The sequence below is a fragment of the Microplitis mediator genome, chromosome 9 (assembly GCF_029852145.1).
Source record: "Microplitis mediator isolate UGA2020A chromosome 9, iyMicMedi2.1, whole genome shotgun sequence".
Taxonomy (NCBI): Eukaryota; Metazoa; Arthropoda; class Insecta; order Hymenoptera; family Braconidae; genus Microplitis; species Microplitis mediator.
Window position 1 is genome coordinate 2674569 of NC_079977.1, and position 24678 is coordinate 2699246.

The window sequence follows — 24678 nt, forward strand, 5'->3', positions numbered from 1 at the left end:
TCGATTAAAATAAGTAAATTATGCCCGAATTGTATAATTACACGGAAAAAAATGATGCTCAAAATTTTAATAGTTTGTAGATTATTTTTGAGTTAAAGTTAGTATATTTGTATACTAATATCAAACCGGGATCATTATATATTAAAAAATGGCTATTATTTATATTAAAATTTGATACACATAGAAGAGCAAAATTTGTAATTTCGTATATTAAAATTAATATGAAAAAGAATCGATGAATTGGTATCTAGTTATTTATAACTATTCAAATAAACATAGAAAAATTTAAAAAATTTATCACTTATTCGATTCATGTAGGGGAGGGTGGGGCAGAGCAGCCCCCCTAGGCCAATTATTACTTTTTGTGGCTTTCAACCATAAGATCACTTTACTTTTGTCCTATTTCGAACAAATTTATGGACATTTTGCCAAAATTCTGAAAAAAAAAATTTTTTTGAGGGGCAGAGCGGCCCCCCTCCAAAAAATGATAAAAAATTTTTTTTTCGTTTTTTTTTTTTTTAAATTGTTTTCATCATTAAGAATGTATTTCTTTCTCTTGATAACTATTTTTGGTTTTATATTACTCGAAAAAAATTTTTTAAGGTGTAATAAATCGTTCACTCTCGATTACCTTAATTAATAATTGTTATTTAATAAAAAAAAAAAAACAATTCTATACTTTTACTTTATTTCAAAAATTTATCAACTAAAAAAAAAAATTTTATTTTTATAAATTTTTAGTGACCAAATTTGCCTCTTACATAAAGAAACGGCCGAAAAATATGAAAAAATAATTTTTTCGGAAGTTTCGGCTGGTCCATTTTGCCCCAGGTGTTATGCCTAGGGTTAGAAATGTGGAATTATAATAATTTTTTTTTAATTTGACGATAAAAATATGAAAAAATCACTTTTTCAAAATTTTGGGCTTGTTCATTTTGCCCCAAATGTCATGCGTAGGGGTAAAAATGCGCAAACATATCGGATTTATAGTAATTAGTCGAAAAAAAAAAATTTTTTTTTGATCAAAATTTCAGGGGGGCCGCTCTGCCCCACCCTCCCCTACTTTGCATTAAGTACACAATAGTACTTATTATTGATAACAGATTCCACTTTTTACTATTATTTATTAATTTTTAATATTCTGTTTTTTCCGTGTATGTGTAAGTTCTGAAGCTGTGTAAGTTAATTTTTAATTATTGAATATTAATTAAACAACTATTTAATTGGATTATATATTAATAAAGTTGAGCTTAAGGATGCTGCATTTAAGTGCCATAATTGTTTTAAATAAATCAAGAGTTTTAACGAAATTTATTTTTACTTGTTCCATGTAGTTATGAATCGGCAAATTAACCATGAAAGTTTTTAGACGAGGGTAGAAAAGTTATAATCTTAAGCTCTGTCTCGAGACAGTTAAATTTTTAACACAGTGACATTGAGTAAAAATTTCAAACTTTTTTTTAAAAACTTCTAGTCTGAAAAATAATTAAGCATCAGATTGTCGTTAAATTAAAAATATTTTAACGACATATGTAAAATAATTATTGTCATTTAAGTCCGCGGAAATTAATCATCAAAATTTCTAAAAAATATAAATGGTAAAATTTTAAATTTTATTTACAAACAATTTAAAGAGCTTAGAGTGCTGACATAGTTAACTATTAAATTTAAAAGTTGAATAAACATTTAAAACAAAAACTAACGCTTGAGGGTACGCCTGTGACACAGTTCATTATCATATTTTTTTTTTTTCATCAATCTTTTTTTACTTTTTATTTTCATTATCTTTTTCACTGTTTATTATTATTATTATTTTTTTATTTTATTTTATTGTCAAGCTTTTGCTACACAAGGCGGTACTTTGTTTTACCAGAGTGACGGTTTCTACTTGGCTACACACATTCGTCGGTTTAGTTTCAGAATTCACCTCATTCCCTCTGGCTCCATCTATATATATATATATATATATAACATTCTATCCACTATACCTTTTGAAGCATTAGTCCTATTTCGTGTTGCAAGATTCACTCTCAAACATTTTAACAGCATGAATGCATCACCACTCATGACTCTCAAGAATCATTAAATATATGTATATATATATATCTATATAGAGAGAGAAAGAGAGAGAATTCATCAGGCGAAATCCTTTGCCATTCATCCTAATATATATATTATATATATATAATTATGACAGCTACATAAAAGATCTATTTGATAAAATTTCTACTACTTAACTGTCATTAATTTTATTCTCCAGTGAATTTATAAATTTCTATACAATTATTAATTAAAATTAAAGCAAATATATGACGTTAAAAATATATCATTTAAAAAAAACAATACAATCAGTAAAAAAATCTATTTACTCTCATGGCTCGAATGCCTAAGAGCGTATTCGGGATAAACGCTATATTTTCAAAAAATTTTTTAAAACTATCTACTGATCCAAAGTTGATCATAAAAAACGATTTTTAATACCGCCCGGGTCGAAAATAAAACTTGATTTAGACTTGGTTTACCAAGTCGAAATTTGGAGCCGTTTTTCACAAGACAAACTCGACTTTTTTTACGGAGGTATGAAATATATTAAGTTTTCGCCTCGGTTTAGACTTAACTGGCTTACTTAGTCACGATTTAAGACGAAAAAGTTTAAATCAAGTCGAAATTCACTTGGTTTAGACTTATTCGACTTAAATTTTAAGACGAAAAAGTCAAGATCAAGTCGAAATTGACTTGGTTTAGACTTATTCGACTTAAAATGTAAGGCGAAAAAGTCTAAATCAAGTCGAAACTGACTTGATGTAGACTTATTCGACTTAAATTATAAGTCGAAAAAGTCAGAACTAAGGTGAAATAATTTTGATCTATTAAGGCGAAAGTAAGGCGAATAAATGACTTTTTTTCGACTTGGTTTAGCGAGTCAAAAGTAATGTGAATGACTATCGTGCTCAAAGTAAAGACGAATAAGTTGAAACTAAGATGAAAAAAGTTGAAAAAGTTTAAAAAAATTAAATTTAAGTCGAAAAAGTCAAGATCTTATCAAAAAATCGTCGGCAAATCGATAACTTCAAAAGAAAATAAGTCGAAGCGAGTCTGAATCAAGTTTTATTTTTGACCCCGGCCCCTCTATGCAACTTTTGTAGCCTTCACTACTACGCCATGACATAACGCGATATTTTTATTTTAAAAAACAAATCATAATCCATTTTTTTGCCGTCTAACAAAACTCCCAGCATTTCTTAACATCTATCTTTTCTATTGTGCACTTTTCCTGAAGCTATATATCGAAACACAAGTTTGAATAATAATAATAAAAATATGCGCAAAACTTCTCAGATCATTTTTCAAGAATACATTAAATTCATATGTTATTTGCATTATTTTTTTTATTCTGCAGCCTTTGGCGATGCTTTTTAAGTATCAAATGACAATAGCAATAATAATAATAAGCAATAAAATAATATATTTTGAGTTCCAGTATTGATCGTTAAGTATTTGCATGTATATTAAAATAAATATTTAAATAATAATGTCATTCAGAAAAGCTCTTACTGTTAAACTAATATTTCACTGTCACTTTTTCGCCAGTAGGTTCTGATATTGAAAGGATATCACAGCAATATCGTAATTACGATCCGTCTACCTTATCTCTACACACCACAATATAACAAGAGCTTACATATATGTATAATATACATATACATATATATTTTGTCTCTGCTAGGGGAATTGAAAATTATTCTCGCCTTTGTTTGCCGCATGTTTTTGTTCAACAGTTTATTGTTTTACCCTCATTATAAATTTTCAATAACTATGAGTAAAATAATATTTGAATTTGTTTTTTTAGACAGATTGTCTAGTTTAAATATGAGAATCGCGTAGATTAAGTGTTTGAACAACCGTATTTGAAAAAAAGTCGCGCGGTTAAAATAAGTTGAAGGGGAGGGAAAAGTGAATACGGATCTAGGGTTTACGTTTGTTCCCATGCAACCATTAATACAAGTTCACGTCAGCACAGGTCTATTGAAACTTCATGGTATACTAGATTTATCAATATAAATTATTGAGCATGAGTAAGCTTCTGCTGATACAAGTTGTGCTGTTCAAACACATCACCCACTTTATCTATAACCATGTGAACAATTGATCATGCCATAAAACTTGCATTGTTTTCGTTTCTCACAGATAAACATTGTTTTCGATAAACACAAATACCAACAGTGCTTTCATTCGCTGATTATTAATTCATGCAATCAAGTATAGATTAAATACTTTAGATATCTGTGATCAATAGGGAGTCCGGGCACTGTGGGATACTAAAGCGAGTAATTAATTTTTTATGTTTTTGACCCAACACAATTTTTTAATGATAGTAAAGTTAGCTGAAATTTGAAATTGGAAAATTTTTTTCAAACAGATGGATAATGAAAAAAAAATATTTCTAAAAAAATGCACATGTCGGAAATTTCATAAACTATACGTGCAATTTTTCAAAATATTTTTTTGTTAAAAGAAATAAAAAAATTATTAAATGTCTGCTAACTTTATTGCCCGTGTAAAAAAAATTCGTTCCAAAAAGATTCCAAAAAAGTTCTGCATGTGGAACTTCTAAACATGAGACAGATTAGAACTTCGAATGGAACTTTTTTGGAACGTTAGTAATTTTGATAGTATAAAAAAAGTTTTTATGAGCAAATTTGGAGTCAAAATAGGACGTTTTTGGAACTTTTTTGGAATTTTATATAGACATTCGAAAAAAGTTCCAGAATCACCACTTTTGACTTTTTTATGGACTAAAAAAGGCATTCCAAAACATTCCAAAATCACTATTTCTGCTTTTTTTTGTCGAATAAAGACGTTCTAGAAACATGCCAAAATAGTTCAAAAATCACTACTTTTGAATTTTTTATAGAACAAAAAAAAACGTCCATAAAAAATTCCAAAAAAGTTCTAAGAACATCCTTTTTTGACTCCAAATTTGCTCATAAAAACTTTTTTTTTCCAATCATAATTACTAACCTCCCAAAAAAGTTCCATTCGAAGTTCTAATCTGTCTCATGTTTAGAAGTTCCACATACGGAAATTTTTTGGAATCTTATTGGAACGAATTTTTTTTACACGGGTCTCTTAAATTTTTAAATTTATGTCCAACAAATTTGTGATCATTTTTTAATAATTTGAATTTTCATAATTTTTATTACGTCTCTTACTTTCATTTTATTTATGCACATCGATTTTAAATAGAACCAGGGCTAAATGGGCCACCCCTATAAATGATTCAAAAATTTTTTTTTAGATACGCGTCGACTTGTTTTTAAAAATAACAAAAATTAGGATTTTTTGTTTCACAGAAAATAAATTTTTATTCTATGTGGCTCATTTTGCCCCATACATTATTTTGCTTTTAAATTCCTAAGAAACTAAATTATAAACAAACGTCAAAAAAAATTTTTTGTCTCTACCAAATTTTTGAGACTGCCCATTGTGCCCATATTTGAATACTATTCCTAAATTAAATTGAAGTGATATATTTTTATAACATCATTTCAATATTTAAATAATTGATATAAATTATTATTATTATCGTGACCTCAATGATTAACATCAGAGTAAGTTTTATTAATTGAATCGCGACAATCCAATGATTACTTCAGATTAAATCTACAGCTTTTTTCAATTGAAATATTAAACACACATGTACTTTTTTATCCCACTGAAAATTCAATTTAACAAAAATAATCACGTATCTACTAGAGCGAAATTCTTTCTGTGATAGTGGACAGTGAAAAATTTAATGAATGAACTATTCATTGTCCTTCATGTGGAATAGATATGTGATACACATGACAACACATCCAGATGATTTTTCGATTCTTTTTTAGTTTTTGCGTATAGTATATATATTAGGGTGGGCCAAAAAAAACTTTTAATTTTTTTTTTTTAGCTACTACGAAAATATTGTTCAAGATGACGAAAAAAAAATCCTGGTAAAGTTTCAGCCCTTAATATTAATATTAAGAGGTCGCTCATTGTGATTTTTGATTTCCCATTTAAATAACATGGAAAAAAAAAATTTTTTTAGTTTGCAATTTTCTACCTCGGCAATGGCTCATTGTACGAATAAGCCCAGCATATATTTTTGTAGGGAATTTAACGCTCTACAAAAAAAGTTTCTTATCATTTTTAGATAAATCCATCTGTTCAAAAGTTATTGGAGCTCGAAGTCAAGTTAGAATAAATTTCGAGATCTTTTTACTTCTTCGGCGAAACTATCGGACTTATCATAAAATGTTATAAAAACTTTTTTGTAGACAATTTTATTTCCTACAAATTATTGTTGATAAATTTTTTTGAAATTCTGCATTGTTTTCTAGTTATTTCTATTATAACGCCAAGCTCTTAAAATCGATCAGAACACTATTTTTATAGGAGCTTGGAATTAAAAAGGAAATAACTAGAAAACAATGCAGAATTTCAAAAAAATTTATCAACAATAATTTGTAGGAGATAAAATTGTCTACAAAAAAGTTTTTATAACATTTTATGATAAGTCCGATAGTTTCGCCGAAGAAGTAAAAAGATATCGAAATTTATTCTAACTTGACTTCGAGCTCCAATAACTTTTGAACAGATGGATTTATCCAAAAATGATAAGAAACTTTTTTTGTAGAGCGTTAAATTCCCTACAAAAATATATGCTGGGCTTATTCGTACAATGAGCCATTGCCGAGGTAGAAAATTGCAAACTAAAAAAATTTTTTTTTTCCATGTTATTGAAATGGGAAATCAAAAATCACAATTAGCGACCTCTTAATATTAATATTAAGGGCTGAAACTTTACCAGGATTTTTTTTTCGTCATCTTGAACAATATTTTCGTAGTAGCTAAAAAAAAAAAAATTAAAAGTTTTTTTTGGCCCACCCTAATATATATATCTATATTAAATCAGCCGGCGGTGTAGTGAGACGCGGCAAATAATTCTTGAGTTTATTGTACTTATTGGGAGGAAAAATCCCTCAAGTACTGACGTCATAATTTGGATGAAAAATTCCCAAATTATTATAAGGATTATTCAAATTATTTATGGAAAACAGTCGATATCTTATTATTATTTGTATTATCTATATTATTAAGAGAATAAGGAAAAATTTGTTCCCGCCATATCTATACGATAGAATTAGTTAATGTTATTGAATTTCCTAAAAAGTTTTCCCCAAAAAAAATTTTTTCAAAATTTTATTTTTTTTCAAAAGAATCAATTTTCTTGAAAAAAAATAAAATCTAAAAAAAAATTTTTTTTTCCAATTTTTTTCAATAATCCATACCAACCAAATTTTCCATAGAATCCAAATGAAAAGACAATTGGTGTTGTCCTTAATATTACCTCATTATGATTATTGTGCGATTGCTTTCACAGATATGCCTAATGTGTTAAATATGCAATTACAGCGTTCTTTTAATGCATGCGTAAGATACATTCTAAGTATAAGCAAACATGAACATATATCGAACTTTAGGAGACAATTAGGCTGGCTATCCATTGAAAATAGGAGGTTATATCTACTTGGTACCTTAATTTATGAGTATCTATATCTAGGCAACATAGGGCTTTTTGCGGATAAATTAATATTCAAACATGATATGTATTTATTGAGAGTAGATCCAAATAAAACTAATACATTATGGGTACCACCATGTCATAGTAATCACTATCAGAAATCATTTCTAATAACTGGTATTAAATTTTGGAATTCGCTGCCTAAAAATATAACATCAGCTGATAGTTTGTGTATTTTTAAGAAATTATGCTATAGGCATTTAATGGTATTAGAGAAAAATAGTTAAAATTATTAAATTATATATGAAATGAATATGTTATGATGCATCTTTCTTTTATTAAATGGCTCTGAAAGGTATTTTCCTAGAGTCATTATTATTTATGCTTATTTACATTTACTATTAATAAATTTGTATTCTGTAAAATTATTCTTGTAAATAAGTTGATAAATAAATAAATAATAATAATAATAATAATAACTCTTGATAAATTTTTGCTTCCCTCAGTAACTCCATTGCGAATTTATTTTTCAAGTTTATATTTTCAAACAGAAAATAGTCTCGTTTTTCGTTGGATAACGTCGATAATATTTGCAGTAAGTATTTAAATATAATTATTTGCTATTTTTAATTGCTTTTAATAGCTACCACAAGATTGTCACGTGATAATATAGATATATGACGCATGTAGATTACTTTTATAATAACGACCAGGAAAAAAGTAACCGATAGATAGCAAGGACAGCAATTATTATTTTGAGTATAAAGAAGGGCAATCATTTACTGGCAGTCACAACTTTTGCGTCGACTGTCTTCTAACAAGCACCGTAAGTAAAAACACATAACAATTCAATATATATTATAACTTTTTGAATAATTCTTACAGCAACTGCGATATATAAATCGAAATTTGTTTGAAATGTCGAAGTTCATTATTTTCTTAATATGTATGGCTGCATTGTTTGCTATTGGAAACTGTATTAAGGATAATTGTTCACGCTGTGGAAAAGACGGAGAGAGTGTAAGTTTATTTACTTCTAATTAAATGTGCTTATATATGTATGTAAATAAAGGCCTTCTGCGGTTTTGAATGAGAATTTTTGAGTCTTATACGAAATTGAATAGCTTTAACGAAATAATAAAAAAAAATCCCTGAACCCGAAAAATAATTTATTAAGGTTTAACTCTTCACCGCATGGGAGCCCCGAAGTTAAGGGTCAAATAAATATTTAAAAAAAAGCTTTATTTATAATTCGTTTCAGTGTTATCGCGGTGAATGCTGCGCTGGTTTGACTTGCAAGAGAAATGATTCATATCAACCGATATGTCAATGTAAGACAGGTCCATTTAGTGACAACTGTATAAAATAAAATTTGACTTATAAACTGCTAAATTATAATAAAATTGCTTTGAGTTTAAGTACAAAATCAAATGTATTCAATAAATTTCATTGTTTGATTCAATAAAAAATTTATTTAACACCCAAAAAATGTTGTATAAAAGTTAAATAAAGGTGTGTTGAAATTTAATCGATGAATTTTTAACACAATTGCCTGTAAATATAACACACTGTCGATATCTTGTTTGACTACAGTTCTAATCAATTTATTGTTTAATTCCCGAATTCTTTTCACCGTGCCTGCACTAAGAGCTCAAATTTCTGCACAGAGAAAAATGGAGTGAAAACATGTACGAATTTTCATTATGCTGTCGAACAAACTTGAAACAGGAAGTTCGGAGTCACCAAAAAATTATTATATTTAACTGTAATTATTATTGTGAGCCTCTGATAGTATATTGCATAGTAGCCGAAGAATTAGTGATAATTTTCTCTATAAATCGAGCTTTTGAGCTTTTTCGTGGATTGCATAAAATAATGTGTTATTTGTTTGATAAGTAAAAAATTTATCTCGAACACAAAAGAACTGGTGAAAATTTTATCGCTGATCCTCGGTCGTTTTCTTGAGACACAACGATCATAAATAGTTACATTAGTGCAGCATAATCATTTATTGAGTCCATTTTTCTCCGTGTGTCCTGTTTAGAGGAGAGAAAGACGTACTTTTCTTTTATGAGGAATCAAATTATAAAAGCTAGCGCAAAAATAGAGCAAAAATTGAAACTGTCAGATGCAGAATTGGTAAATAAAATCGGTCTATCGGTTGACCCTGCGGGTCAGCCCCAAAACTTCCCGCTGTTTTCGAGCTCCTTGAGCTCGGAAACGTTGTTGTGAATACATTTTCAAGCTCTTCAAGCTCGACAATACTTTTGTATGCCAATGTCTTCGAAAAAAACCGTTTTTTAGCATTTCATTCTCCCACGATATCTCACGAACGAGTTGACTGATTTTGATGGTTGAGGCAGCAATCGACGTATTTTATTGAGCTGATTACATTTTAAACTCGATCGTTTAAGTCGGTTCTGAGAAATCAATAAAAAACTAAAAAAACAATTTTTTTTTTCGTAATTCGCCAATGTTTTCGAGTCTACTTGATCAAATGATCTCTTGAATCCTAGAGCTGATTAAAATTTAAAAACGATCGGTTCAATCGTTTCGAAGATATTTGAAAAAAACCGTTTTTCACCATTTCTTTCTCCAACTATATCTCTCGAACAAATTAACCGATTGAGATGGTTATGGTCGCATTCGACGCGGCTTATAAAGTTCTAGAGCTGATTTGATTTTGAAGTCGATCGTTCAAGTCGGTTCTGAGAAATCAATAAAAAACTAAAAAAACAATTTTTTTTTTCGTAATTCGCCAATATTTTCGAGTATACTTGATCAAATGATCTGAAATTTTCAGGAAAGTTGACAGCCAACAAGCTCTTTCGATTGCCACCTCAACCATCCAAATCGATTCATTAGTTAAAAAGTTACAAAGAGTTTACACACACACACACACATACATACACTCGGACATCATTTTGAAAATAGTCAGAATTGCTTCCTAGGACCTCAAAAAGTCGAAATCTGATGAAAACTCGATTTTCGAAAATCGGGATGGAAACAATAACTTCCTGAATTTTTCGAAAATCATCGATTTTCTCAGCGAGAAGTTAGAAATAGTATAATATAAGAGCTCATGTTTACACACTAGGGTTGGAATTCCCTAAAAGGAAACAAAAGAAATGTTGCTGCCACAGGAACGTTCCTAGGTGTGTAAGTTACTATTTAGTAGATGGCTGATGTAACCTCAATATATTCTGTGCGTTATTTAAATAAATCAACATATACTGTGAGTTTGATATACATTTGAAAACAATTTTTTTTGTATAAAATATACCATTTTTGTGGGTTAAAAAATAAATCGATTAAAACTTGTCAGATAAGATAAAGACCGTATGTTGAAATTATACACAAGTGTTAAAAATTAAACACTTAAATTTTAACACCTAGACAAATAATTTTTTAGGGTGAAAAATAGAATTTTTCGTAAGTCAAATAGTTAATTTTATTGAATGCATTTTTTTTAAGCTCTACAATTCAAAGTAATTTTACATATGATTCAACAATTTATAGAATAAGCGATCATAGTTTTTACTTTTATTTCTTATCCTGAACTTTGGTAAATAATCGCCGCAGTGCGAATGGTTACATGGCATTATGTCTCGTCACCCAGGTCCTACACTGTGGTTCCCCAAATTGATTTTCATAGCAGAAATATTTTTTGCAGCAATCATTGGGGTTCGAAAGGTCACACTAAAACAGAGTATAAATTAAACATTTAGCTGTATATTTAATAACCAAATTAAAAAATATATGTACTATCTATAGTACTGTAAAAAAAACTTCTTGACGTCAAACCAGACTCGATCAGCTCACGAAATCGATTAGAACACTACTTTATCGACATTACAATGGAAATAAATAGAAAACAACGGGGAATTTTATAAAACTTTAAAAAAATCTCATGACATTTTGTGGTGTTTAGTAGATTCGCAGGAAACGTAAAAAGATCTCGAAATTCCCTATAAATTTCAGTTCAAACTCCAATAACTTTTGAACAGATGAATTTATAAAAAAAAGATACGACACTTTTTTGTAGAACGTTATTTCCCTATATAATATTACAAATTTATCATTTCTTTCCCTTATTTCAACGATATGGAAGCGGGAAATCGAAAATCACGAAGAGGCATCTCTTAATATTAATATTAAGAAATTGAAAAGTTAAGAATCGAAAATTATTAATAAAGAAGCGGCTTTTGAATTTTTGTTCTCGATTATGTTCTCTGAAGTACATGTATTAAGGCAGAAATCAATGTCAGTGATCAAAATCAAGATTTGAATGAGTTTTGACTTAGGTCAGAGCAATAATATATGGAATATCCGAGAAAAACATTAAAGACTGGGTTTTTTCAATTTTTTGCTGACAATATGTTTAAAACTGAAGAACAAGTTATATGACATTATCTGATGATCGGAAGAGACTATACAGAGAAAGAGTTGGTATGATTTCAGACACATTTTAGCATATTATATTTTGATTTATCCGGAAAAAATAACATAAAATGTAATTTTTCTAACTTTTCAGCGCCGATATCTTTTGAACTAATCAACCGATTTTGACGTTTGAGGTAGCAATCGGCGCGTTTTCTTGAATCCTAGAGCTGATTAAAATTTAAAAACGATCGGTTCAATCGTTTCGAAGATATTTGAAAAAAACCGTTTTTCACCATTTCTTTCTCCAACTATATCTCTCGAACAAATTAACCGATTGAGATGGTTATGGTCGCATTCGACGCGGCTTATAAAGTTCTAGAGCTGATTTGATTTTGAAGTCGATCGTTCAAGTCGTTTCTGAGAAATCACTTAAAAACTAAAAAAAAATTTTTTTTTTCGTAATTCGCCAATATTTTCGAGTATACTTGATCAAATAATCTGAAATTTTCAGGAAAGTTGACGGCCAACAAGCTCTTTCGATTGCCACCTCAACCATCCAAATCGATTCATTAGTTAAAAAGTTACAAAGAGTTTACACACACACACACACATACATACATACATACACTCGGACATCATTCTGAAAATAGTCTGAATAGCTTCCTAGGACCTCAAAAAGTCGACATCTGATGAAAACTCGATTTTCGAAAATCGGGGTAAAAACAATAACTTCCCGAATTTTTGAAAATTTACAATTTTCTTAGCGGGAAGTTAAAAAAGTAGTTTTTTTTGCTCACCCTAATATATAAATATATGTGTAATTAAATGTAAAATAACTTACCTTTTCTGCGTGTCCTTTACAATCTGGACAACCTTCATTCTCAATCTCATAAGCATAACGACGACAGTTTACAATAGCAATCGATGCAGTTATACATATTAAAAAAATAATGAGCTTCGACATTTTGTTAAAATTTGTGTTCATTTATCGCAGTAACTGTAAAAATTAATTAAAAAATTTTAATAAATATCTAGTTGTTAATGTTTTCAATAATTGGTATAGCAACAGCCATCATCATAAACGTATACTCAAACATTTCGTTTCTTAAAAATTGGTTTAATCAATAAGCTGTATAATTTAATTTTTTTTTTTAGAAACATTCAATATTATTTATTTATCTACAGTTCTGTGGGCTTTTACTTACGGCGCTTTTTAGAAGACAGTCGATGCAAAAGTTGTGACTGCCAGTAAATGATTGCCCTTCTTTATACTCAAAATAATAATTGCTGTCCTTGCTATCTATCGGTTACTTTTTTCCTGGTCGTTATTACAAAAGTAATCTACATGCGTCATATATGTATATTATCACGTGACAACCTTGTGGCAGCTATTAAAAGCAATTAAAAATATCAAATAATTATATTTAAATACTTACTGCAAATATTTTCCATAGAATCCAAATGAAAAGACAATTGGTGTTGTCCTTAATATTACCTCATTATGATTATTGTGCGATTGCTTTCACAGATATGCCTAATGTGTTAAATATGCAATTACAGCGTTCTTTTAATGCATGCGTAAGATACATTCTAAGTATAAGCAAACATGAACATATATCGAACTTTAGGAGACAATTAGGCTGGCTATCCATTCAAAATAGGAGGTTATATCTACACTGAGAGAAAAGTGCTTAGTAACCTGAACTATTCAGCGACAGATATAAAAATATAGTCTCCTTAACCAATTTTTATTGTTACTGGAACTATATACTAGTGTGAATCAGCACGAAAAAATAGTTACATTAACTAAACTTAAGAAACTATTTTTGCCTCATTATGGTCACTACAAAACTTCAATCTTTTTAAATCAAGACTTAGTAGTGAACACAATATTACCTTTATCATTGGGCTGATTAACATAATATAGATACAGTAACTATGTTAGCTTAGTGACTGTATGATAGTTGGTAGAAATAATTTTAATAGTTGACTCAACTAAGAGTTTAGTCGTCGTCTCATAGAACTGCATTTATTTAGTTTCTTTTAATACTGACAAAAGTATCAACCGTACTATTTCATCTTAGTTGTCTAAACAACCAATTTCCAGTTAATTTAATAATTATAGAATATTTCTGCTGACTAATAATCGACTGTAAAAAAAAATTCAAAGGAGAATATAGTTATGGATATCCTTAATATTTAGTTTCCCTGGCTATAAATTCCGATCCTAATGCCAAAAGTGCGTACTGCAAAATATACGCCTTATTGGGTCTGCTGAGCCAAAGAAGCGTATCAAACATTTTTTTTGCTTATCAATTCCGAATTGTTAAAAATGTGAAGATCGATTAAAAAAGTGAAAAAAAATTTTTTTTTATACCAAAAGGGCGTGTACAAATTTTTTGTTGTCAATCAATTCGGAATTATTTATTAAAATGAAAATCAATCAAGATGATATATATCTTTTCTCCCAATAAATTTTCCTTTTAGCTTAAACAACTTTTTTTTTTTTTTTTTTGGCTGAAGCATACAAAAATTCTCGCGTTAAAAAAATAGTAATTATTCTGACTAAATTTATTTTCTTCAAACTAAAAAATGCAATTGTTACTAAAAACTAACATATCTTGCTACAAAAAATATCTCCTATATTGAGAAATTAAAACTCTTTAAATAAGTAAAAATTTTTCGATTTAAGCGTGGGAATATGTTGACTTGAAAAAAAATATTTCGATTCGAGATAAAAATTCAAGATAAATTTTTACTTGTTACAGAAGTTTTTATTTCTTAATATTAGATATTTTTTTGAAGTAAGATGTATTAGTTTTTTGTAGCAATCTGCACTTTTTTGTTTAAAGAAAATAAAATTTCTCTCAATGAGTACTATTATTTAGCGGAAGAACTTTTCATGCTCCAACCAAAACAGAATAGTTGCTTAAACTAAGGGATAAATTTCTTGGGAGAAAAGATATATATGGAGGAGAGGGAAGTCATCAGAGCAAGGCAACAGCATTGGGAGTAGTTCGGTGCTCGCCACTAGATCGCGCCCACTTTTTGTAGTGTCCCTGGTAAGAAACTTATTTCAGAAGTATTATATTCCAAGCTTGAGAACAATTCTGGCATCAGTACTTCTCTGTTATTAGACAGAGTGACTAGTATTATTTTTGATTGTAATATAGGATGTGCTAAATTACATTATAACATTAATGTTTAACGTTAATGTTTCCTAAAATAATTTTTGTAATAATAGAAAAACATCAAGTATATTTAATGAAATAGAAAAAAAATTTTCTGTATTTATCACATAAATGTTGGCTATTAAAGAAAAAAGAATTCAGTAACAATGAAACAAAATTCGCACTACAGATCACTAAATAATTTTGTTTCTTGCAATACTAAATTATGGCAATGGTAACTATGAATGTTTAGTTACAATAAGTCAAATTAGTACATTCGCAGAAAGTTCGATTTTCTAGTGTGTACATCTAGACACAAATACTTATTGCTACTATTATAAATGATCTGAAGAACTAAGTGTACATTATTAACATCACAATAATCTTAATATTTATTAGACTAAGAATAAATTGCTTGCTACAATATAAGTTATAGTTACGTTAACTTTAAACTGATAGTAATAAAAACTTTCCCTAAAGTAGTTATGTTCATTATTGCTATCTTAGTATATGTAACTAAAAATAGTAAGAACGACTATGTAGTCGTAGAGCACTTTACTGTGGCGTATTAGTTACTGAAACTGACTTCAATAGCTGAGTCGTCTGTGAACTACGATTCCTTAGTTCAGAAAACCGTTTTTTTCTCTCAGTGTACTTGGTACCTTAATTTATGAGTATCTATATCTAGGCAACATAGGGCTTTTTGCGGATAAATTAAGGAGGTTCATCGGATAATCACTTTTTTTACAACATCTTTCAATTTTTAAATACAAATACTTTGAAGTGTCCTGTATACGTAGGAATTTTTTAAAATAGTCCTTGCGGTACTAAATTTCGAAATATTAACAATTAAAAATCGTACATTTAACATGCATTCCCTATGTTTACCGTAGTTAGAGTGAGAATTTTATTAAATAACAATCATACTTTTTTTACCACATTTTTTTATAAGTTGAAAATTATTCATTCAATTTATAACAAGTGATTTTTTTCAATAAAAACATAAACGAGCGGTATTCATTTTTTTGTAATTAATTTTTAAAGTTTGTTACTTTTAATGATTTTCAAGCTTTCTCCCATAACCTGACAAGTGAGAAATAGTGACTTGGCAACGTTGCAGTGCGCGGGAAGTTTAAAACACAGTAGAAGCCCAACAGATTTAAATATTTATAAAAACAATTTTTAATTTTTTAGCATCAGACATATCTGCTAAAGCATTATTTATTTTCTTAGCAACTCGTTTTTTAATATATCTTCCATTCTTTAGTCGCGAAGTCATTATTATTTATTATTTGTTATCTCCAACTATGTATAACCTCGAAATTATTCAAAACAATTTCTACAACACATGCTCAAGGGGAAAAATATTTTAAGTTAGAATGCAACGTAGCCAAGTCTGAGAAAAGACGCAATGGGATCATTTTTATACTTCTGCGCATATAAGAGGATGCACAAAAGTGTACTGTATCTCAACCACTTCTTATTATACTTAGAATGTTTTACACGAGAGAAATCGTTCTAAAAGTTGCGAACTACTGCTACCGATGAACCTCCTTAATTGCTGAACACTTAAATTTTAAATTTTATTTTATAAAATAAGTTTTTTTCATTCATGATAATAACTTTATTATAACAACAATTATTATACAATTACAATTATTAATTATAATTAATGAACATTTGAATTTTGAATTTTATTTTATAAATTAAGTTTTTTTCATTTATGGAAATAAATTAATTATAATAATAATTATTATTATTATAAATTTACTACCGTAAATGAAAAAAAAACTTATTTTATAAAATAAAGTCAACAAATTCGTCGCGAGTTTTCGTGTTTACAAGAATTACAAGAACTCGGAACAAACCAGAGGATTGAAAATAAAAATTGAATAAAACTTTTCGACATAACCATAAAAATTAATCGACTTTAAGTACCATCAGACTTGTCGATTAGAATCTCCTCTACAATACTGTTCTTATCATACAACTTCAGTGACTTATATCAGCCATAAATCGAATTTAACGAAAATAAATGCGTGGAAAAACTTAAAGCGAAAGTGGAGCACTCGTAAGTATCGTAATTGAGGCGCTCAAAAAACTTAATTTGGAAATAACTTGATGTTGTTTGCGATCAGTGGAAATAGAAGGACTGATAGTGACAATAAAGCCCCAATATTAATTCTAGAAATACCAATATCAATAGATTAAGACGTCCATAGATCCTCTTAACGACTAAATATAATCGGATTACAATGACAAACTTCTACCCCCTTAAATCACAACTATATGAATCCAATTTAATCAAGTTAAGATCCACTGTAATCTTATCTATAACCATTTATCAATGACTTTACCCAATTCACTTTATTTTTATTCAATTTTTAGTTTTATTGCCTGAAATTTAAATATAACACAAGTATATCAAGAAACATGACCGATTCTGGATAATGAATTTGAATTTTGAACACTCTTAATATTATGATAAAAAAAAAAATAGTGTCCTATACACATAAACATGATTAAAAATTGATTTTTATCATCATAACTTAGAAATGTGTATATATTATTGGGTCGTCATGATGTAAATTATGGCAAAAATTATATTCATCTTACGGAATATATTGAAGCGACATTTCTTATTCAGGAAACTTTAGTTAGCATTTCAAATTAGTGTTATCACAGGCTTCTATCAATATTTTACTTGCCTTTAGTAACGTATACAATTTGTAAACCCGTCTTTACAAACGTCGTCTCTTATTTGCAGCCTGGCGCCCAAGGCTGTGTTATAGAATATTGCATTTCGTAAGCTTTTATCTCTAATCAGAGTGTAATTCAATCAGAGCTTACAAAAATATTTTTTATTTACTATTCAAATCATCGTCGAAATTTTTAACTCATAAATTTTTATCATTATTATATTTTAATTTTTTTAAGTAGGGGAGACCGGGGCGCTACGGCCTCCCTCAAAAATTTTGTAAAATTTTTTTTTTTCCATTTCCGGTCAAATTATGATACCTCTGATGTTTTAAAAATATTTTAAACTAATCTGCGATATATCGCAGATATAACTGAGGCAAAATGGACCACCACAAAGAAATTTACTACAGATAAATTTTTTTGTTTTCTAAACTAAGATGAATTTGAAAAATTTATTGATTAGAGCTCTTTTAGGTCAACAGATTATATTGTGGTTAAAATAAAAAAATTAAAATTTCAATAAAACAGCTTATATCAGCTAAATTATTTTTTTTCTAATAAATTTGAAGTCCATGGAATTATAAAGGTACGGAATTAGTATATTTGTGGTTAAAATATTTTTTTTCAATAAAAAAAAAACAAAAATTTTTTTAAGGTAGTTCCAGCATTGAAACCACTTTCCGACAGATTCGGCTGAAATTTTTTTCACAGGTTTAGAATAGCTTTATTTATGAATTCCTAAAATTTCATAATTTTTGACCGTTTAGATCGCGAGATATTTGAAGACAAAGATCGCGATTTTGAGGGTCATGTCCCATTTAAAGTATGTGAAATGTTCGGTCTCTCCAACTATTTTTTATTATATTAAAAAATTCTCTCGACAGAATTGGAAAAAAAAGTAGGAGAGTGTTGAAAAATATTTTTAGAATAAGTTGAAAAAATGAAAGTAGCACCTCACCGTTTTGTTATCGAGATATAATAATTAAAAAAAATAATTTTCGATCCATTTCCACACTGAAAAAAAAGTTTTTTTCCTCCCAGGATACAAAATATTTTCATCCGAGTATTTTAATATCCAGTATAAGTTTCTTAATATTAAAAAACTGGTATTTTTCCCCTGAGAATACCTAAGTTTTTTCTAGAGCTAAAACTTAATGCTGCGTTACCATAGCAACCGCAGTGGTGGCGCCACCAATTCTCTGATTTCCCTCCAATTCCACAGTGCTGATGTTTGTTTACACTCGAATTTTTAATTTTTTAACATTAATAAATAAATAAATAAAATAATAAAAAAATAAATAAATAAAAAATAACATTAAAAATTTAAAAATATTCTATAATATTGCGTCATTGTTTATAAAAATGAAATTTTAATTCAAATTTTCTGTTTTGACTCTGTGTAAATTATTTCATAAAAATATATTACTTGTTTTTATCAGAAATTTATAGTTTTTTATTATTAATACATTCTTATCTTATAATAAATTGTCATAATAGTAATTTCGTTAGTAAAAATATTGACATTAATAAGAATTTGTAAGTTTTTAATGGGTATTCAATATTTAAATTTACTGTAATGAAATAAATATAGAAATCAAGCCGTTTAATAATAGTAGATGTTTAATAATTTTTAGAATTTTTTTAACAAATAAATTATGGCAAAAAACTGAGAAAAAAAAATTGAATTGTAGAAATTAAAAAAAATTAATAGTACAAATTTGACAATAATTTTTCAGAAAAAATTTATTTGTTAAATATAATTAAAAAATTATCAAGTGGCTACTAACTTTATTCAAGGTAATTATAATTACATCCTAATCACTACATTTTATAGAAATTAAATTTTCCAGTAATTTTATTATAAATACAACTTTTAAAATTAGTAGTTAATTTAATATTATTAAAAAAAGGCTCGTAGTAAAATAAACATTACTTAAATATGTGTCAACTGAGTGAGGTTAAGTCAGCCATATTTTTTATTTTGGTATTTTGCTGAGAAGGAAACCGAGTTTTTTAGCAATCAGAATACTTATTAGTGTGGGAAAAAAACTTTGGTATTTTAAAAACTAGAATACCAGGTTCTTTACGGGAGGGAAAAATTTTCTAGGTGGAAAAAAACTTTTTTTTCAGTGCAACCTGCTCACTTAACAAATTATAGTGATCTGGCAACGCCGTGAGCAACGCTCTCTGAAATAGTGTAGAATAAAAAGCGGGAAATTCAAATCTTTCACGGTTTTAGTAAACAAAAATACATAAACACTCAGAGCAACGTTGTCAGATTACTGAAACTAACAATATATAATTGTATGTGTGAACGTCTGTGTGCCGAGGCTTCTAAATTTTTGTCTATAGTAAATACTCTGACTATAGTATACCTCGCTGGAACCACCTTAAGCTTTTTTTGGAGAGGGGCCGTCGTGCCCCAGAAAAAAAAATTTTTTTTTGAGTTTTGGTAAAACCTCAATGGATTTGCTCAAGAAAGTACTAAATTAGGTTGACCTATAGATTAATAGCCATAAAAAATAATTACCAGCTTAAGAGGGCCGTCGTGCCCCGATCTCCCCTATATATTAAATAATAAATAATAATAATACATAATAATAATATTTATGTAATTAATTATGATTTACCTTCATCGTATATTTATACGTAATATTGACAAAGCTTCCAGCAATATAACGTATATATGTTAGCATAATATACATTTTCATATGTCAAACAAATTATGACCCAATATTTTAAACTGTATATTATAGTGCGTAGTAAATACGGCCATAAATAACAAAAAGGTAATAAGCTATTAACTCGAAAACAATAAATATATATAATTTTTGATCATGTTCGAACACAAATATGTAAAATATGAAAAATTACAACAGAACTGTATTAGAGTAAAAAAAAAAAATTTATGACAATCTTTATCTAACGTTTTATGACTATCAAGTATCGCAATGGCCATACAGTTTTATCCACAATATTATATTATGATAAAAAAAAATATTTACGGCATACTGAAGCGAAAAATTGATAATAATGATGATATCGTTTCGCAAGACCCTCGACAAACTTTTTTAAATTATATTCATGAACTCGGAGTTTTTAAAAAAAATATTTTTATATCCATTGGAAATTGTGCATCCGGAAAATTACTCATAACTTTTTTAAGAAGTATTCTCTAGTAATCATCGAGATATTTTTGTATTATAAATTATTTAAAATTTTTATGACGTCACATTTCCTGAGGGTTTATTTTATAGCAAAATATTTATACTTTTATGATTTTTTTATTGGCATCTTTATGCATAAAAAATTTATCTTGTTATTGATAAAAAATAATGTTATCATAAAATACCTCTTTTATATAAATAGACATCGTCATTAGTAAAATTAAAAGCTGGATAAATTTTTAAAATCTCATTACTTATGGGATTGAGTTAATACTCGCTGAAGAAAAAAAGCTCAATAAATTATTATCCAGCGATTTTATAAAGTGAATTCAAACAGATTTACGAAAATATATCATTGTTATAATTAATTCAATAATGGCGATGAATAATGATAAAACATCAACTAGCACTTGTTCGAAAATGCCTGTAACGGATTACATTCTACGCTCGATTTAATACGGGATTGCTAACGTTTCCGACTTTCATCTTATCTGACAGATTTATCACTACTTTTAATCTACAAGACAATATATCTATTATTTTTTTGGAGATAAAGTAACATTCTATTATTCACCGACTAGGTATTGATTAAATAATAAATTTAGACTTGTTAGCTTGTGAAAAAATTCATCAAGATTTCGGAGTGAATATCAATTTTACTTTAAGTCTTATCTACTCTGATTACAAAATTTTAATGGGTATGAATTTATATGTAGAAAAAAATTAAAAAATAAAATATATGAATAAGTAATTTATATAAATATTTATTATTTTTACTACTCGTATTTCACTGCTGTTTGTTTTTATGAATAAGAATAAAACTCGCTCTGGGAGTAAACTTGATTCCTAAGGGATCAAATGAATAAAAAAGCATTCACTCCGCATTGAATCCGCACTTACTCCGCAAATTTTACCCAGTGTAGGAGAGACCGGGGCACGACGGATTTTAATTTATAGGTCAACCTAATTTAGTCCTTTCTTAAGCAAATCCATTAAGGTTTTACCAATACTCAAAAAAAATTTTTTTCTGGGGCACGACGGCCCCCCGCCAAAAAAAGCTTAAAAAAATTTTGTTTTTTTTTATTGAAAAAAAATATTTTAACTACAAATATACTATTTCCGTACCTTTATAATCCCATGGACTTCAAATTTATTAGAAAAAAAATTTATTTAGCTGATATAAGCAGTTTTATTGAAATTTTTATTTTTTTATTTTAACCACAGTATAATCTGTTGACCTAAAAGAGCTTTAATCAATAAATTTTTCAAATTCATTTTAGTTTAGAAAAAAAAAAATTTTTCTGTTGCAAATTTTTTTTTTGGTGGTCCATTTTGCCCCAGATATCGCAGATCAGCTTAAAATATCTTTAAAACATCAGAGGTATAATGATTTGACCGAAAATGGAAAAAAAAATTTTTACAAATTTTTTGAGGGAGGCCTTAGCGCCCCGGTCTCTCCTATAATTCGCAAAAATAAATGAAAATTTTAAATCCACTGATTGAGCATAAAAAAATTTTGCGATTTTCCCGCTAAAAATATTTTACAATTTTTTTTTTAAGGGTAAAATAAACTCCCTAAATTTTCTTAAGTTCAAATTACAGGAGAAAAATTGACCCCAAAATTTTTTTTCCATGCTTCAAATTTTTTTTTGTATGTTAATGTAATTTCCAGTGATTCGAATCAATTTCCATTCAATTTACAAGTAATTTACGTTTAAGTGACAGTAACAAATAGAAGATTGTTACGATCATGTATCCAGGAGATTGAATTTTTCAAAATTAAACTAGATAATAGCGAACAGATGTATAAAAAAAAAAAATGAACTTTTTGAGTGTTTTTATATTTATGAAAATTTATCATATTTTTTTCTTGACTTTTTTTTTCACAACACCGACGAATAAGTATAGAAAGCTATTACTCTTAAACTCGTTCAACTCTTGTTGAAGCTCTTTCAAAGAAAAGCACTCGAACATTTTTCATAGATTCGCGGAGCTGGATAAGAAATATACCCGGTATATATATATTTAATCTGGAACTACTACAAAGAATTAACGATTATTCTACTTGCTCTTTACGGAATCTGAGACTCAACTTGATTTATAATTAATCACGAAAGTGAGAACTAATTAATTTTCAGTTAACCGTAAATTTGTTTCACGATAACCCTAATTAAAAATATAAATCTTAGTCAAGAATTTTATGGAGATACGCAATCAAGAGACTTGGATTCTACAGAGATGGAAATTAATTTCATTGATAATCATATCAAACTATTATCGTTCATTTGAATCTAATTGTAATCTACAATTAGATGGCAGTTTATATCTACAGATTCAATTATCGACGGTAATTTTCCATCTATCGAGCAGACCACCCAGGGAGTTCTGTCACTGGAATCGATATATCACCTGATACTATTTAGTGATAGACAACATCTGGGCTCCATGCAAACTAGATCACAATGATCAATCATAATAATCAACCCACCATAATTATCTTCAACAATTGATTCACTTATGTCATGGTTCGCTGGTTACGAAACACTGCTCATATATATACTGATATATGTTTCACGAAATTATCATACAGTAAGAATTACTATTTTAGTGTTGAGATATAAAATTTTTTTTATGGACCAAATTATGATTTTTTGAACTTCCCGCCAAAAAAATTTAAAATTTAAAAAAAAGGAACCCGGGTCAAAAAAATAACTTGATTTTGACTACAGTTACTTTTTTTAACATCAGTATGGAAGGAAAAAAATTGTTTCTTAGCACCGAGCCCTGAGTAGAATTTCTATCGATTTTCTATAGAATTTCTTAGACGACGATTCTGATCAAAATTGAGGCGTCCGTTGGATTTTTGGAAACCTCGGGGGTATCGACAAATCTTTTGGAAAATATCTAGCGCATAAAAGTGAATTCACTAATAATTACTACACTAATAATAATTAATAACATAACCTATGAGGAAAATTCAAGTAAATCGTCTGTGCAATTTATAATACAGTAGAAGCTCTAGAACTCCAAGGAAGAGGCGAAAAAATTAGAGTTATAGAGGATTTCGAGTTAGGCAGCAGGAGCTGTCGAAATTGATGTGTATTGCAATGAATCCTAACTAAGTCTAAAGGTATGATAATTTTACAATCGCCAACAGATAACCTGACGTCAGATTTATCTAAAGATCAGAACGTTTTCGGGGAATGAAAATTAAAAAACGAAATGAAAAGTAAAGAATCTACTAGATCTAGATTATCGAAATGTTTTGTATGAGTGCTAGTATGTTAACCGACAATTGCAACTGGCCCCAATTACCCCTTAAGTCCCTTTTAAGTATTAAAATAACATAAATTTCTTTAATTTTCGTTGGGTGAAAAACGTTCCAATCTTCAGGTACATGACGTCAGCTATAAATTCCATTACCATTTCGTAGAACTGGTAATCCTAATAAGATCCTAACATACGGTAATAATTTTGAATTCGAGATAAAGAGGTCCAAGTGTATGTATTCGAGTTATGGAGGGTAAAAATGTACAGAAATTGTTTGTAGGGACTCACTAATTATTTCGACTTATAGAGGGTAAAAATTTCGAGCAACGGAGGTTTCGGGGCTTGGAGGGAAGGGGATGAAATATTTCTTCGAGTTTCGGAGGTTTTCGACTTATCGAGGTTCGACTTACAGAATCTCTACTGTACT

The 24678-nt window shown here is 28.5% G+C and overlaps 2 protein-coding genes and 1 long non-coding RNA gene across 5 annotated transcripts in view; 2 read left to right on the forward strand and 1 right to left on the reverse strand.

The window, feature by feature from the left end:
• Window positions 1–24678, reverse strand: part of LOC130675215 (UNC93-like protein) — a 206175-nt gene that overhangs the window by 115324 nt on the left and 66173 nt on the right. The gene's annotated exons all lie outside the window — the stretch shown is intronic.
• LOC130675212 (metabotropic glutamate receptor 2-like) overlaps window positions 1–24678 on the forward strand; it is a 132291-nt gene that overhangs the window by 32145 nt on the left and 75468 nt on the right. The gene's annotated exons all lie outside the window — the stretch shown is intronic.
• Window positions 8247–9072, forward strand: LOC130675218 (uncharacterized). The gene is made up of 3 exons (XR_008991240.1): window positions 8247–8387; window positions 8447–8581; window positions 8823–9072. It is a non-coding gene; the product is annotated as an uncharacterized LOC130675218 (long non-coding RNA).